Raw genomic sequence first — 14,793 nt, forward strand, 5'->3', positions numbered from 1 at the left:
GCCCCGGGAGGCTGAGGGGGCTGTGGGGGTAAGGCTGGGCCGTGGCGCTGGGGGCCCAGGGCCGCCTCGGTCCGTCTCCTCCCGGCGATGCCCGTTTCGTAGCCCTTGGGCGGGGGTCCGGGTCCGCCCGGGATCGCAATCCCCCCTCAAGCCCGTTTGAGGCCGGGGTGGTGGCAAGGGGGGGGGTCGGGCCTCCCCCGGTTGTGTCTTCCGGGCCTGCACCCAGCCCTGGCCTGCCGCTGGAGCTGGAGCCTCGCAGGATGTTGGCTCCTTTGTATGTGGCTTTCCTCTCTCTGGAGGGGTTGGGAAGTGTTTATTTGGGGAAAGGGACTGTGCTGAATCTGGTATTTAAAATAGCTTTGTCTTTTTCTTTAGCAAAGCTGGTGAGGATGAATGTGAGAAACAGGAAAAAATACCCTCCTCCTTCTGCCCCCACCAGACAGGAGCTGACTTTAGCTGTTCCTAAGGCAGCCAAGAGGAGAGCTTTGCAGATGAGAAGCAGCTCCTGTGGAGCTGGGCCACCAGAGGCCTGTGGTTCCTGTCTGGTGGCTGGCAGAGGGGAACCGAGTGAGGCTCTTGGAGCTAAGGGGACAAACAGTGTGAAGTTTTGGGGGTGTTTGAGAAAGGTGTCTTTTCTTTTGAGGAATGGCTTGTGGTCTGGGCGGCATGGGGACATGTTAGGTGTATTTCTGAAGTTAAAAAATGAAGTTTGTTAAACCTTTTCCAAGTTATCATGAAATTAGTCTGTTTTAAACAAGCTAGAGGTAACCGGGACCCAGGTTAAACCACGTGTAAAATGATTGCAAGCATGCAAGTGGTTTGCACCAATGTATTTGGAAGTTGCCTCATTAACTAATCCATTTGTTTTCCTTTTGTACAACAAGTGGTTGAATATCTGGGAATGAATTCTGAGGAGCGTGTAAGTTCATCTGCCAGCTGGACTGTCCCATCAGCGTGCCCCCATCTCCCCACTGCCCGCACAGAGGTTTAAAAATTGGGACTTTATGTAACAGATTGGAGAAAACGTTTGGTGTTTGCTAGTGCGTCTGAAAAAGAATTGCTGTAAATTAGGGCAGGAGGCCTCCATGGGGATCCTGTGGCGAGGCCTTCTCTGTGGCGGGGTAGGCTTGACTGCTGTGTGAGGAACTTGCCAAAGATTTGTTGGTTTTGTTTTAATTCAGCGTGTTACAGATAGGAATGTTGTTCGGTGATGACTTTATCGCCGCTTAGCACCTTTTGGGGCTCTGGATGGGTTGTAGTGTTGTGGTGCAGACAAGGATGGTCTAACCCCAGCTGCCTGGCAGCTGTGTGGCAGCTTCTGTCAGGTCTGTGGTGGTGTGCACGCTTCGGGAGCCCCCAATTTCCTCCCTGGGGGTGATTGTCTTGTTTGCTCGTAGAAACGGCTGCCTTCCCATGTCAGTCTGCCTCGGGATTTGATCTCCTCCTCGTTAGCTTACAAATCTGTAAGGCCTTACAAATCAGTTCTGTAGTTTCTTTGCAAAAACAGCTGCCGCTCTGGTCTGCGCGTGCATCAAAATGACTGGGGTGCAGTTGGTGGTGGTTTGCTGGGGATACTCTTTTTTCTGGGCAGTTTCTCTGGGCGCGCTGAATGGAGCTCTGTGTTCCTGCCCTTGCAGCGTGGTTTGTGTTTGGTTTTCTTGTTGCAGCACTCTTCAGAAGAGCGAGTGGAGAGGAGGAAGTTGGCACTTGCAGTTCAGCGGGTTTCTGGATTCTGCCCTGCGAGTGCTTCTCTCCACTGGTGTTGGTACATGGAGAGGCTTCGCCTTGCCTCTTGTTTTGTATTCCGTTTCCGAGCTCCTGTGCAGCCTGAGTGTTGTCAAAACTGTTAATACGGGAGTGACTCAGCGGATCAATGGGAATGACATGAGGGTTGTGCTCATGGACAATCAGTATTTTTCCCCCCACCCCCTCCAGCCCAGTGGGCTGGAAGAGACGGTGTCCGAGAGCAACTGCCAATAAACATGTTTACTGGATTCAGGCCAGATTGTGCTCTGTAGCCTTCTCTCCCCCCCACCGTGGTTTTCCTAGCTAAGAGGAGCTCTGATGAGCTGTGCTGGAACAGACCTTTCCTTTGGCTGGTCCATCCAGGTATGTGCCTAGCCTCCGGTCTGGGGGCGTTACAGGCTGCTAAAAGGACCGGTCCTCACATGAGCCAGTCTGGGTAGGACGCTGTTTATCTCTGCCTTTCGGATAGGGGAACTGCAGCACGACAGGTGCTACAGGCTTATCTGAGGTGCTGAGGAAGCCTTTGGTGAGCAGCAGCCCCTGCTGTGCTTTGGCTCCTTCCTGGGAGTGTGCAGGAGAGGTGCAGACCTCGGGGCTGTAGAAGAGACGCTCTCCTTTTGCTTGGCAGAGCTAGTCAACTTGGGGTTTGGTCCCAGCACGCAGCGGCCTGGTTTGCCTTGAGCTACTCCTGTGACTTCCAGCTGCATCAGGAGTCAAAGCCTCTTCCCCTCATAGTACTGCTGAGAAGGATAGAGACTCGGGTGCCAACGCAGGAGCTTCCTTTGTGTGCTTACAATGGCTTTTTGGTCAGAGCTTGTGGGAACAACTCTGCCCACAGCCCTGTAATTGGGCTTTGACTAGGCAGACTTGGCTTGTCCTGGGTGCGGTGAGAAGCTGTGAAACTGAGCCTCTTTCCTCCGGCCCAGCTGTGGCACAGCTCAGAGCCTGCTTCGGTCCTGCTGTACCCTGTGAGCCAGGATGGGAAGGAGGGGGAGCAGATCTTTCGGCAACTCTGGGATTCTGCTGGAGAACAAGTTATCTTCCCATTAGAAAAGCTATGTGCTTATAAATAGTCTTGGGGTTTTATTAGAATGGATGTTTATACCTCCTGCCGGCAGTCTGTGTCTCCGGTAGGTCCATCGCTGTAGTGATGAAGCAGGACTCGGTTGTGAGGAAAGTGTAAAGGTGACTTTCTGCTGGGGCAGCTGAACACAGAGTATTTGGGCTCTCCGTCTGGCTCCCAGATTCACTTTAACTGCCCTCCATCTCTTGGGGAATTCTCCTAAATCCCTGCACAGGCTGCAGCCCTTCCTGTTGACAGCCCCACCTTGCATGTTATGTTGCATTATTCCTAATAACTGGCTTAAATAAAAGCTTACTGCAGAGCATGCATTGAGCTGAGATGTTCCAGGATACCTCCTGCCACAGCTCTACTACACTGCCAGCTGCCGGATGTCTCTGGCAGCCGGCATGAGACATGGGTCTGCCCTTTCATGGCTTGTCTCAATGTGAGGTGCTCAGAACTGTGATCTCCATGGCTTGCGGGTTCCACCAGCCCTGCTGTGATGGGGAGGGTGAGGTGGTACAGCGCATGCTGGGTGCAAGTACAGTGCCTGTAAAACCACAGAAAGTCTATCTGTCTTCCGCTTGCTGCAATGGTAACGTTGCAGCAGATCAGCGCACTCTTAAGCTCTGAGGTGATCCCATGCTGTGCGATTTAGGAAATGGTGCTTCAGGTAAGCAGGTAAGCTGAAACTTGTAGGTCAGACTTTGCAGGGCGTTTTAAAATGCTACACGGAGCAAGATGTTCATGATTTCTTTCACAGCTCACAGTAAGGAGAGTTTGCTTCTGGAGTAGAGGAATTCAATTAGTCCTTGAAAGATTTTAAATTGACTTCCTTTGTTCCAAAAAGGTGATGGTCAGAAGTGCACCCTGTGTCCAGGAAGATTTCCTAGTGCCCATGAAGTCTTCTGCTGGAAGGTTGGTGACAGTCACGTTTTCCAAGCGATAACCTGCTGACATCTGCCCTCTCCTGCAGTCAGCCCTGTGTCACTTAAAAAGTTGCAGCATAAACATTCTCACTTGTAGGAAATGAAGGTCTCTATGTCTTGAGGCTGGTTCACCTGTGACAGTAAAACCAAGTGCTTCCATGATCTCATCTGCTAAAAAGACTTGCACTAAGATGGTGACATGAAGGAAGCTGGAATTCTCTCCTGCAAGGTCTGGAGGAGCTGAGCCTCAGGCCTGCGAAGCGTTACCTGTGCTGCAGGCTGAGATCTCGGCTTCCTCTACACCGTCAGACGTTAGGCAGCAGAATACAGCTCCACCGCCGTCTGGTGGGGACAGTGCTTTGAAACGGAGCTGGGAAGTGCTGTGTTTTGTTTAGTGTCTGTGGGCAGCGGTGGCAGTAACTTGAACGCGAGAGCAGTGCTTGGGATGAGCCAAGATGCTGTTGCAGCCAGGTCTTGAAATAAGGTGCTCGTTGGGCTCCCAGGGTGTTTGAGACACTGAGAATCTGGAGGAAAGAAGCGTTAGTTTTTTAATCATTCACTTTTACATGTGCACCAACCAGAGAGTGTCCTGTAGCCCTTTGTTACTTAATGTTATGTAATGTTTTTTAATGAGGGAGGCCTGGCTTTTGCTTTCCAAGTGGTGAATTAGACAATTGGCAGGTGATGCACAGGCTTTGTCAGCCTGAGAGGGATGTTCTTAAGTTAATAAACAGGGGTTAAGGTTGGTCTTGAACTTGGATTTTGTGAAGCTTTCCTTTGGAAGAGCTCTGCAGCCCCACCGGTCTGCAGCTGAGCAGACCTGTGCAGGAGGGAGCATGGTCACCTCTCTGGGGATTTGTTCCCCTCCCCAGTCTGGAGGCTGGAAAGTCTAAGTGGTATTGCCTGGGTGCGGGGGGCTCAACGATGGGCTCTGAAAGGTCTGCGGTAATCCAAGTTAAAACCGGGATGGAGGTGTAATGGTTTTGTACTACTCGGAAGCTCCATTCTTACAGACTCTTGTCATTTCCCGATGTTTTCTGGTAGAAAATCTTGCTGCTTTTTGCTTTTGAGATAGCACTGAGGTGTAAGCAACAAAGCAAGAAACCCTTTTTCTTCTCCTTTTTTTAGCATGGGCTGTTGGCAGTGATGAAGTTTATACTCTCTGCCTGGTTTCCCCAGTGTGATGCAGGGAGAAGATGGTGCTTTCCAGCATCTTCTGTGCCGTATGTGTGGGCGAGGGGCAGGCGAAGGCTCTCCTGGAATCCCCCCACCCCCAGCTATCCCAATTCCTCTTATCCTGAAGGCGATGCAGGCTTGACTTGAAGCCTGGTTTTTGTGTTCCCAAGTACGGAGAATGTTAAGGACACGACTTAGAACAAGCGCTGGAAGAGGAGCTGCGGTCTGTATGTTGGAAGGGACTGCTCGCAGCTGGGACCCGAGGAGCAGCAGTCGCCTCTGGTGGGTGTGGGGTCAGAGTGCCACAGGACAGGCACCGGAGGTGTTGGTGCTGACAGGTACAGACTAGTCTCCGCTTTGAGCCTTGGGAATTCCTGCTCAAACTTGCTTGCTGGAGCTTGTCGCTCAGTGTGCTTCAGTGGCAGAGGAAGGAATAGGAAGTGCTTGGAGGGATGGAGCTTTAACATTTTCCTCCAGGGTAACTTGCAGCTGATTTTAAATGCATGCTGTTTTCATAGAGGTTTCTGCTTGATCAGGGGATCCCGAGAAGAGATTGTCAGAGTCCCCAGCAGATTCTCCAGCCTGAGGTACTAGGTATTTTGATGCAGGGAAGGGAGTAGAGAGGAATTCCAGCACAGCAGACTGTCACGGCTCTCCATCTCACGTGATAGCAGGGGATGTTGCCAGGGAGCAGCTCTCTGCAGCTCAGGCCCCTCTTCTTCCTCCCAGACCTGCTGCTTGGAGTGGGAAGAGCTGAGCCAGGTGCTCCTTGGGCTTACCAGGTCTGCAGGCACCAAGTTCAGAAGAGTGAAGGGGAAGCTCGTTTAACACACTATGCTGAATTCAGCTGACTATAGAATAAACACTGTGAATGTGAGTTACTGTGCAGCATGCTGTTCAGGCACACCTGTGCTGTGTTTGCAGTAATCTTTCTCTAGCTAAAGCTCTCTGAGTAACTCTGTTGTGGCATTTTGCCATGGAGAAGTGGTGGGCAAACCCCTTGCATTGGAGCAAACTCGGATTTCAGGTGGTTTTTGGCAGGGGCTCCCTTCCCTCGGCTGTGAGGCGCAGAAGCGAGCCTGCCTTCAGCAGGAGGTGTGTGAGCAGCATGGTGACGGAGCAGCCCCGTCTGCCTATGGGTTTGGCTCAGCAGCAGCGGGGGCATCGCGGGGCTGCTTTGGGGTGAGACGAGGCCAGCGCTGCAGGGACTTCGGCAGCTCGGGCTGGCTGCAGAGTCACGGTGGGAGCTCTGCTCCCCTCCTCTGTGTGCAAAATGCCCACAGCATCCCAGATCCCCAGTGCAGCCGTACTTCAGGTGTACTGACCTCACTGCATTAGTTTATTTTTTTTCTCCTTACCCTTCTCTCCCACTTATTATGCTGACTTCTTGGGCTCCTACCATGCCGAGATATTTTCTTGCAAGAGCTAGCACGTCTGTCAGGGAGCTGAGCTGCCTGCGTAGCAGGAACAGCCTAGAGCATCTTCTGCACCGGAGAGATCAGTTTGCCAGGCATGGCTGGATGGAAAGGTGGGCGCCTTTGAGAATGGAGGTGGTGCAGCCAGAGAGGGGAGGGCAACGCGTGCAAATGCCCTCACTGCAGTCTGGATGGCGCCCATGGCTCCCAGCAGGTCTCCTCTGTCTCTGTGTGTACATATAAGCACAGACCTGGAAAAGAGACGCAGAATAATCCTGTGCACAGCGCAGAGGATGCACTGCAGCGGGTTTGGCTCGGTGACAGCAGACACCTGAGGGGTGATAATGCACGAGCAGGGGACGGTTCCCACTGCTGGTTGTGGTCCTGGCAGGGGATGTGCGGAGCCTGAAATCCGACTTCTGGGAGGAGTGTAATACTCAGTGCTTTGCTCCTATTTTTGTTCAGAGCCAGAAATCAAAGTCCAGAGCACTGATTCTCCAGCCAGAATCGTTTAAAGGCACTTGCTGTTGTTTTAGGGACAATATTTAACTTGTGCCTGTGATGAGGGATGCCTGTTAGACTCTAAATATTTGCCTGAAGGAAGAAGTTTGAGGGAAGAATGTCCACTGCTGGGGAATTTCAGGAAATGAGTTTAAGTCTCTGTATTTACAGGTTTGTGTAAAAACGGCCTATGTTCCTGCTCCAGCAGGTACCGAGGCTGCTCTGTTGGAGCCGAAGCGCAGGAGTGGCCAGGAGGAAATGTTTGTGTGCTCCAGGGCTGGAGCAGGCAGCGGTGCAGGGTGTGTCTGCTCCAGCAGCCCCAGTCCTGCACTCCCGCTGCCAAGCAGGATTTAAAGGCACAGGTTTGGAGCTGCTTTCCAGCTGGGGATGGCGTGGGCAGCCAGGCTGAAGCATGCGTAAACTTCATGATAAAAGCAGTTTATCGGAAAAGAAATGCTCTGCTGCTTTTGCACTCTCTGTGGTCTTTGGTGGTGAGAGTTCATTAGCTGTGAAATCCTCTGCAGTGCATCCTGCTAATGGCAGGATTTCCCATTCCCTGGATCTGCTCAGTGAGGTGTTTGTGGCTTATCCTGTCCTCTCTCACCTCTCTGTGTGGTCCTTCTCACAGTGTGCCACAAACACCGTCGCGTGGCCTCTGGTAAACGTGTCAGGGTGTTTGTCGCTGCTGGTCAGTGTTGAGCTTGTCCCATGTTTCTGGGCAGAGAGCGTCTGTGTGGAGCTGTGTGCTGGGACGCTTGTGGGGTACGTCAAAATTCAGGTCAGGTTATGCTGGCATCTCCTTAGGCTGTACGGACTGGTTGTGGTGTGTGAGGACATGATGGTAGAGTGGTGGAGGACATGGTTGTCTGTTCCCAGCTGCCTTAGGTAGGTGAGGCAGCCCCTTTCTGCGAAAAGGGCAGGTTAATAATTTTGGGTCTGGATGTGAAGTCTGGGCTTCTTAGCTACATGGTAACCCTCTGCCCCGACTTCTGCTCTGTGCTCTTGATTGGATGCTTTTGGCCATCCTTGACTATGTTAGCTGAATTTTGCTTGGATACAGAAAGAACGTGTTTGCTCTTGAAGCAAAATTAAAGGCATGCAGCTGTTTGTGAGCCGGCCCAAGGGGAAGGCTTTGCCCGGGCTCCTGTGTGCGGGGTTCATCCCAGCTCTGAAAGGTTGAGAACTTCCTCCTTTCGGTGTAGCAAAGGGCTCACAGGCAGCCTGCGATCTCAGCCTGAAGCTTTGCTAAGGAGAGCCAAGTCCAGCTGGAGCACGGCTCTGGCTTTTAGTGATGGGGTTGGTGCTGGGGAAGCAAAGGCTTTTGCTGGAGCCCCATCCAGCTCAGAGGGTGGAGTGGTGCTGGAGTTTGGGGGGGATCAAGGCCTGAATGAGAAGATGGAAAACTGACTTTTTCCCCCCTTTGTGTACTCTGCAAGTGCCTGGTACCACCTGTGGTGGTGGTGATAACTCAGCGGTGATAACTGAGCTGTGTCCACTCAACCCAAGGGCGCTGTCAGTGTCCACACTGCAGCCCAGAGCCCCTCTCTGTCTGTGTTCCCAGTTTGAAAGGCCGTAGAGGGGCTCATGTTTCAGAACGTGGCTGGCAGCCCCTCTGAGCACTCGCCCACGGGACTGGCTGCAGGTAGGCACCCAACAGCATCGTGGGAAGTCTTGGCCCGTTTCCATAATGAGCGTTGATGGGTTTAAGCCCACAAACTGGCTGCATGATGAATGAGGGAGCCAGGGGAGCTGTGTCCTGTCTGCAGGGACTGGAAGAGGGGACACGAACTAGAAACATGAGTAATTAACTCAAAAAAAAAAAAAGAGAAGGTTTGGGTTTTGGAAGGAAGTGTGTAGTAGAGAAGGATGAACGTGTGTTGGCTGCGGTTTCTGGGACAAAGCAGAGATGTGAGAGCCCAGAAATGAGGGAGAAGGGACAGTTTGTTCGGGTAAATAATGTTCCAGGTATTAATAGCAGCAAGATGAAGTGGGCTCTCCTGGGGGGGTGTATCCTGTGTGTGGGTGATCCCTCTGACTTTATAAATTATATATTTAATTATATATATAATTATATAGGATATTATTATATTTTATATATAATATTATAATAGGTATTATATTATATAATCATGTATTTAATACACACATTTATATATAACATATATCTATAATATTTATAAATCTGGGTCCTTGTGTAGGGCCCAGAGGAGCAGGTCTTGGGCAGGTAAGGTAAAGGGAGGAATCAGTGAGGTCACACTAGATCTGCCTGTTTGAGAGAGAGTAGTCTTTTGGATAAACCCTTTGAACAGTTTCCTTTCTCAGCCTTCAGCTACTTCTGTAGCCGTCTTTTCACCTGTAGCCACTCCTGTGGCGTTCCTGTTTTGGTCCTGGCCTTCTGATCCTGTGCAAAATACATGCAGGTGGGGAACAAGGGAAGGTGATAAACAACCTTCGGAAGGTGGCTTTCTGATGTGGAGGTTGGTGGCAAACCGGACAGAGTCCTTAATCCACAGAGCTGTCACGGTGCTTAGTAAAGGGTTGTGAATCTGATCCCTCTACGTGAGGGATGGAGGAGTGAAAAGATGCTGAACAAATCCTGAATTTGTGGCGTGACTAGGAATGGGATGTAGGTCTCCGGCCCCTCTGTTCTGAAGCTTATCCCTCCCTGCAAGCCAGGAGACTAGGGTATTTGTCTAGGTCTTAGGAATTTGTACCAGTTAGTCGCTGTTAGTTGAAAATCGCCCTCCTCTACCCCCCTTTTCTTCTGTGAGACCACAGATGCGTTAGATTTTCATCTTGCTTCGCTTCCCCATCTGTAAAATAAGCAGGTCGCTTCTCTACCTTCGAGAGAGGTTGCAAGGAAAAATGTGTAATGGATTGAGCTGCTTGGTCTTGTAATAGGGGGGGCGGGAAAATAAATGCCTCATGGATCGCTTGTTGCTTCTCTGAAGATGCTGCTGACGCTTGCATGTAAGCTGATGGATATTGTCATGCCACAGAGCATCCCTCTGCCCCAGTTACTCTGCAGGAAAGATTAACTGCACGGTGCTGCTCTTTCCTCCTCGCAGTCTGGGCTGTCGGTCCTGGAAGGCTGTCCCTGTTGGGGTGGAGACCTGGGAGCAGCATACGTAAGCCAGGGCAGCAGTGAGGCAGCTCCTGTGTGACTGCACTAGGGAAGTGATTCCGGCATCTCGGCACAAGGAGTTTGACAGCTCTTCAGGGAGAGGTTTCCCTGTGAACGCCCCCTGGAAGCCTTCTCTTCCCTCCCCCTCTTCTTTCCCCCTAACTCTTAAGGTTTGGCAGTAATTTGAGAGGAAATGTGTGGGGCTTCGAGCAGCCTGAGGAAGAAAGCAGAGAGGGAAATGGGTGTTTGCTTGAATGTGGGACAGCTCGGCTTGTCAGAGCTGCAGCTCTGCAACCCAGAAATGGAAGCAGCCCCTGTCACCAGTGGGAATGACACCCCCTCCGCCCACCCTGCTTGGGGGCTGTCCAGGGTGAAGGGCCCACTCTGGAGTGAAGTGACTGGGCTGGGACAGAGCAGAGCTGGCATTGGTCCCCCCCTTCCTTGCGACCCTGGGGGAGTTGGGAAAGTTGCAATTAGCTGTAGTTTGGTGATCGAAGAGATAACTGGATCCAGGTACCCCTTATCTTGCAAAAGGCTACCCCAGATCTGCCGGTGCAGGTGCTTCGTAACCTGGTTCTGTCAAGAGGATACGGGTTAAGGGGAAAAAAAAATATCTTACTATTAAAAGTGCCTATGCCAACCCAGATCCTGCTGACAGAAAAGGGTTTGGTAGCGATACGCATGACAGGAGGCCAAGCAGATCTCTGCAGAGTGACAGTCCCCAGATGGGCTGAGGAGCGGGGGAACCCTGCTGTCACACATATCTCACCATTGCGGTGCACAAGCCTTTGGCAGCCAGGCTGGATGTACACTTGGAATCTGCTGAGTTGGAGTCCTGGTGGGTCTGTTTCCCTGCTGTGAACTGTGGCTGGCGTGCGAGTGGCTTGTTAGTAACTCCTTCTGGAGACCCCTTCTAGCTGAAGGCCACAGTGTGCTCAACTTGCTCCCGTTCCCTGCGGGATGAGTAACTATCCCAAATCTTGGAGGTGGGAGATGAAACAGGCTGTGGTTTTCATTCCTCCAGTACTGTGTTGCTTTCATCTCTGCCGCTTCCTCCCCTGCCCTGGTCCCTAAGCAGAGTTGGGAAGAAGCCCTGTTGTTTGAGGTACCAGGCAAATCTGTATTACAGCAATTGCCCATGAGAAGTGTTGATGAAGGTGAGTGGGAAAAACCATCTGGTGTTTCAAAGCCGCCCAGATGGGCTTTGTGCTCTCCTGGCAGGAGCTGGTTGCTTTGCAGCACAGAGTTCCCGGCCCTGTCCCTCACTGGGGCAGCGGGGCTGCCCTGAGCTGCCTGGCTGATGGCCAGCGTCTCCTCCTGGCTTAGGCTGCACTGCTGAGCTTTCAGATCCACTGCGAGTGCTCCCAGCGTCTCCTTGGCTCTGCACTGAGTTTTCTGGGCAGTACAGAAAATACTCCCTCCCTCCCCAGTTGTCAGGGCTGGGAGCCCCTCCTTTCCCCCGCTGCTACCTGGTGAGAGCCCTGCAGTGGCAGAACCAGGGAGGGAAGCAGGAGATAATGCCTGCTGGTGTCCCTCTGTATCCCCTGACAGAAGGTTGATGGCTTTAAGAGGTGTGGCTGCCCAGGGTGGCTCCACTGGCAAGGAGGAGGGAGGCGCTGGCTTCGGGTGTCTGCTCTATCCGCCTCCTGGAAATGTGAACCAGGAGACAATTCTGAACCCAACCTGGCAAACGCTGCAGCCAGGCCTCTGACCCGCTCCTAGCACCCAGCGGGCAGTGCTGCACGAGGCCAGGTTACTGCCCTGGTCTGGAGAAAGGGACCCATGGTCAGGGACACCTTCTGCACAGGTGACATTAGAGAGCACAGCAGCCTCCAGGGACCACCAGGCTTTTCTCCCTCTTCTGCAGCTGCTTTCTCTGTGACATTAGGCAGTTATGTGCCTCCGCTCCCACTTCTGCAATGACACTCCGTTGGTGAACTACCTCAAGCCAGCTCCTGCAAGGAGTAGTGTAAGAACCAGGGGGCATTTATCGTTTGCACGAGGCGTATGGAAAGTCCCTGGAGCTTGTGACAAGGGACATCAGGAAGATAAGATGGCTAGTGCTGCTGCTTGTGTTCTTACCCAGCTTGCTGGGAGAGAAGGAGGTGTGTGCCCGGCCCCTGGAGCCATATGGCATGGCTGCCAGCGCAGGGTCTTGGATGTCTCTTCTGGGGTGTCCCACCTGGCATGACAGTTGTGGTCAGGAGTGGCAATTACAAACTTTGAAATGGCAGTGTCCACACCTGGTATTGTCTAGAGCTCCCTGGTAGCCTGGAGTCTGATGGGACAGAGGAGATATCTCATGCCGGGACGCTTGGAAAGCTGCAGTTCAGAGAAGAGAAGAAAGTCGGCTGTGGACTGCAGTGTGGCTCCAGTTTGGGCAGCAGGGATGTCCTGCCCTCCAGAGATGGTGACGTCCAGGAGAAGAGTGAGCATCACGTGCTGTCAGAGCGGGTTTGTGCCCTGACACATAAATTGTCAGGCTGGTGCAATGTGCTGGTGATAGTCCTTGGGCTCCTTGTCTGCCCTGCTCCGAGGGAGCCTTTTCCCTCCCGGTTCCAGGGCACAGCCCCTGTGGGGCGCTGGGAACCCCTGTGCCTTGTACGTGAGGAGGCCGTACAGATGGCGAGCGGAGGGAGCACTTTTGCTCATTCTGTGGTTGCTTAGGGGCTGCAGGGAAGGAAGATGGAAGTACTGAGCGCTAGTGCTCTGCTAAACTTTGATCTCCCGCTCCCTGGAAGTTGTGAGCGAGTGGGGATACTCTGAACTGTTCGGTGATGCTGAGTCAGCTCCGGCCAGTTTCAAGCCATTTGTGTTGTGGGGAGACCAGCGGTGTGAGTGTCTGAGGGCAGCGCTCTGTTGCGAGTCTCCTGCTCCTGAGGTTATTTGGGAGCCTGTCCGAAGGCTGTGAGGACAGAGTGCTGGGTGTGTCACTCTGGTGTCCTGCTCTGTAGGGAGGAGAGTGCCTGGCTCACTCACGCTGGTGTTCAGTCGAGTTCCTCCCAGGGAGGAAATCTCCTCCAGGTGGATGAAAGGTTTTAAGACTGTCACCCAGCTTAGGCTTGCGGAATGAAAGGAAGGGGAGCCACACGCATCCAGGAATTTGTTTTTGTAATAGGAAGGGGGTTGGGAAACGTCCTTATCCTTTGGAGAACAGATGTTGAGCCCCTCGTCCTAGCTACAGTGGATCACTTGCAATGCTGGAAGGAAGTGCATGTGGGATTCAAGGCTGCTGGATCTCTGAGGACATCCTCAAAAGGATCGCGTTCTTCCTCTGCTCTTGAATGTCTCCCACCACTTGACAGCACTCCCTCTGCGGCCATGCTTGGATGGCTGCATCTTCCCATGTCTTCTGCTGCCTGGCCCGTGGGATGCAGCCATGGTTTGTGCTCGAAGCGGAGCCAGGAGGAGCTCTCCCAGGGCGCGTGAGGGGAGGTCTTGTCCCACCATCTGGTTGGACCCTCTGACTCATCCACACCAAAACACCTCTGCCTGGGCTTTCTCTGGAGCCTCATCCTGTCGTGGCAAGGCATGGATCGTACCATGGGCAGCGTCCCCCTCCAACGATGCCCGTGATAGCAGCGCGGTGGCTCCTGCAGAAGAGGGGGGCGGATGAGAGGCAGGCATTGGCAGTGGGAGAGCGGTTCGCCTGCAGTCTGGCAGCGTGGGGAAGCTGCGCTGCGCTTCACCAGCGAGCCCGTTTATCTCCATCAGGCTCTCGTACAGAGCAATCCGTGACTCGGGGCTGCAGGGATGCACCCGTCCTCGGTGCCTGGTTGAAAGCTGCTCTTGACCCCCTCATCTATGGGAACTGATAAAGGAGCTGTGTCACCAGCAAGCGGGGAGCTGTTGTGTTGTCCACCGGCTGCACAGATGGGTGTGGGTCTGGAGCTGCCTGCCATGGGCTGGGGTTTGTTCTGCAGCTTGTTGACAAGGAGTGAAGGTGGCACAGCAGCCCCTTGGTCGCGTGGGGTTCTCAGATTATGGTGAGGATAGCTGCTGTCATGTCCTGGTTTGTTTTCTGTCCTCAGGGGTCTGGGGTTGCATAAACAGGAGGAAGTTTTTGCTGTAGGTCTTTCTCAGTGGGGCCGTAGTGGGGGCTGCGGACCCAGCTCTGCCTTCGGGGGAGTGGAGAGAAGTGATGGCGCCATACACAGCATGACGTGTGTGATGAGGCTTTATTGATGGACAGGCCTCGTGGTGACGGTTGGACTGTGACAGGGCTGGGAGAGCAAGGCGCCTTCCCATCTCCCTGCTTTGGTCGGAAGAACTGATTTCACGGATTGGGATTCAGAGATCTCTGTGAGTTTGGTGTTTCAACCATCTGGCTTCAGGCTACTGTTTAAATACACGTGTGTGCACTCATGCACAACTGCAAATTTGGGGAAGGGAGGGAAAACCCCAAAGTTTATTAGCAGCAAGCAATGTAAAGCAGCCCTGATGCCGGGCTGGGAAGCAGGCCCACCACAGCAGGGTGGGAAACGGACGGTCACTTGCCAGAACATCTGCTCTCCTGCTCTGGTGAGGTGTGTTAACAGCGCCGGCTGTTTCTGTGGGTCTCTGTGGCCGCAGGCTCCAGAAGGTGACGAGCGGGTGGGCTCAGGACCGGCTCTCAGGTGGGCGCATCATGGCCTCGCAGCTGCTGCAGTGTTTCCCCTCCCTGCTTTGCTGGGCTATCGGCATGCTTCTCTCATGTTTCCTCTCCTGACTCCTGCTTTTGTACCTGCTGTTCCTCTGGGTTTGCTGACAAAGTCCTCTTGCAGCAGGCTGTCCCTAAACCTTTTCCTTTTGCTGGGCAGGGTGCGCAGCCCCTGCCTGGTGGCCTGGCAGGAGGCAGGG

At 53.1% G+C, this 14,793-nt stretch overlaps 1 protein-coding gene across 2 annotated transcripts in view; it reads left to right on the forward strand.

Annotated features, from left to right (window-relative positions):
- CSNK1G2 (casein kinase 1 gamma 2) overlaps window positions 1-14,793 on the forward strand; it is a 46,453-nt gene that overhangs the window by 554 nt on the left and 31,106 nt on the right. The gene's annotated exons all lie outside the window — the stretch shown is intronic.

This window comes from Rissa tridactyla, chromosome 22 (genome assembly GCF_028500815.1).
Source record: "Rissa tridactyla isolate bRisTri1 chromosome 22, bRisTri1.patW.cur.20221130, whole genome shotgun sequence".
Taxonomy (NCBI): Eukaryota; Metazoa; Chordata; class Aves; order Charadriiformes; family Laridae; genus Rissa; species Rissa tridactyla.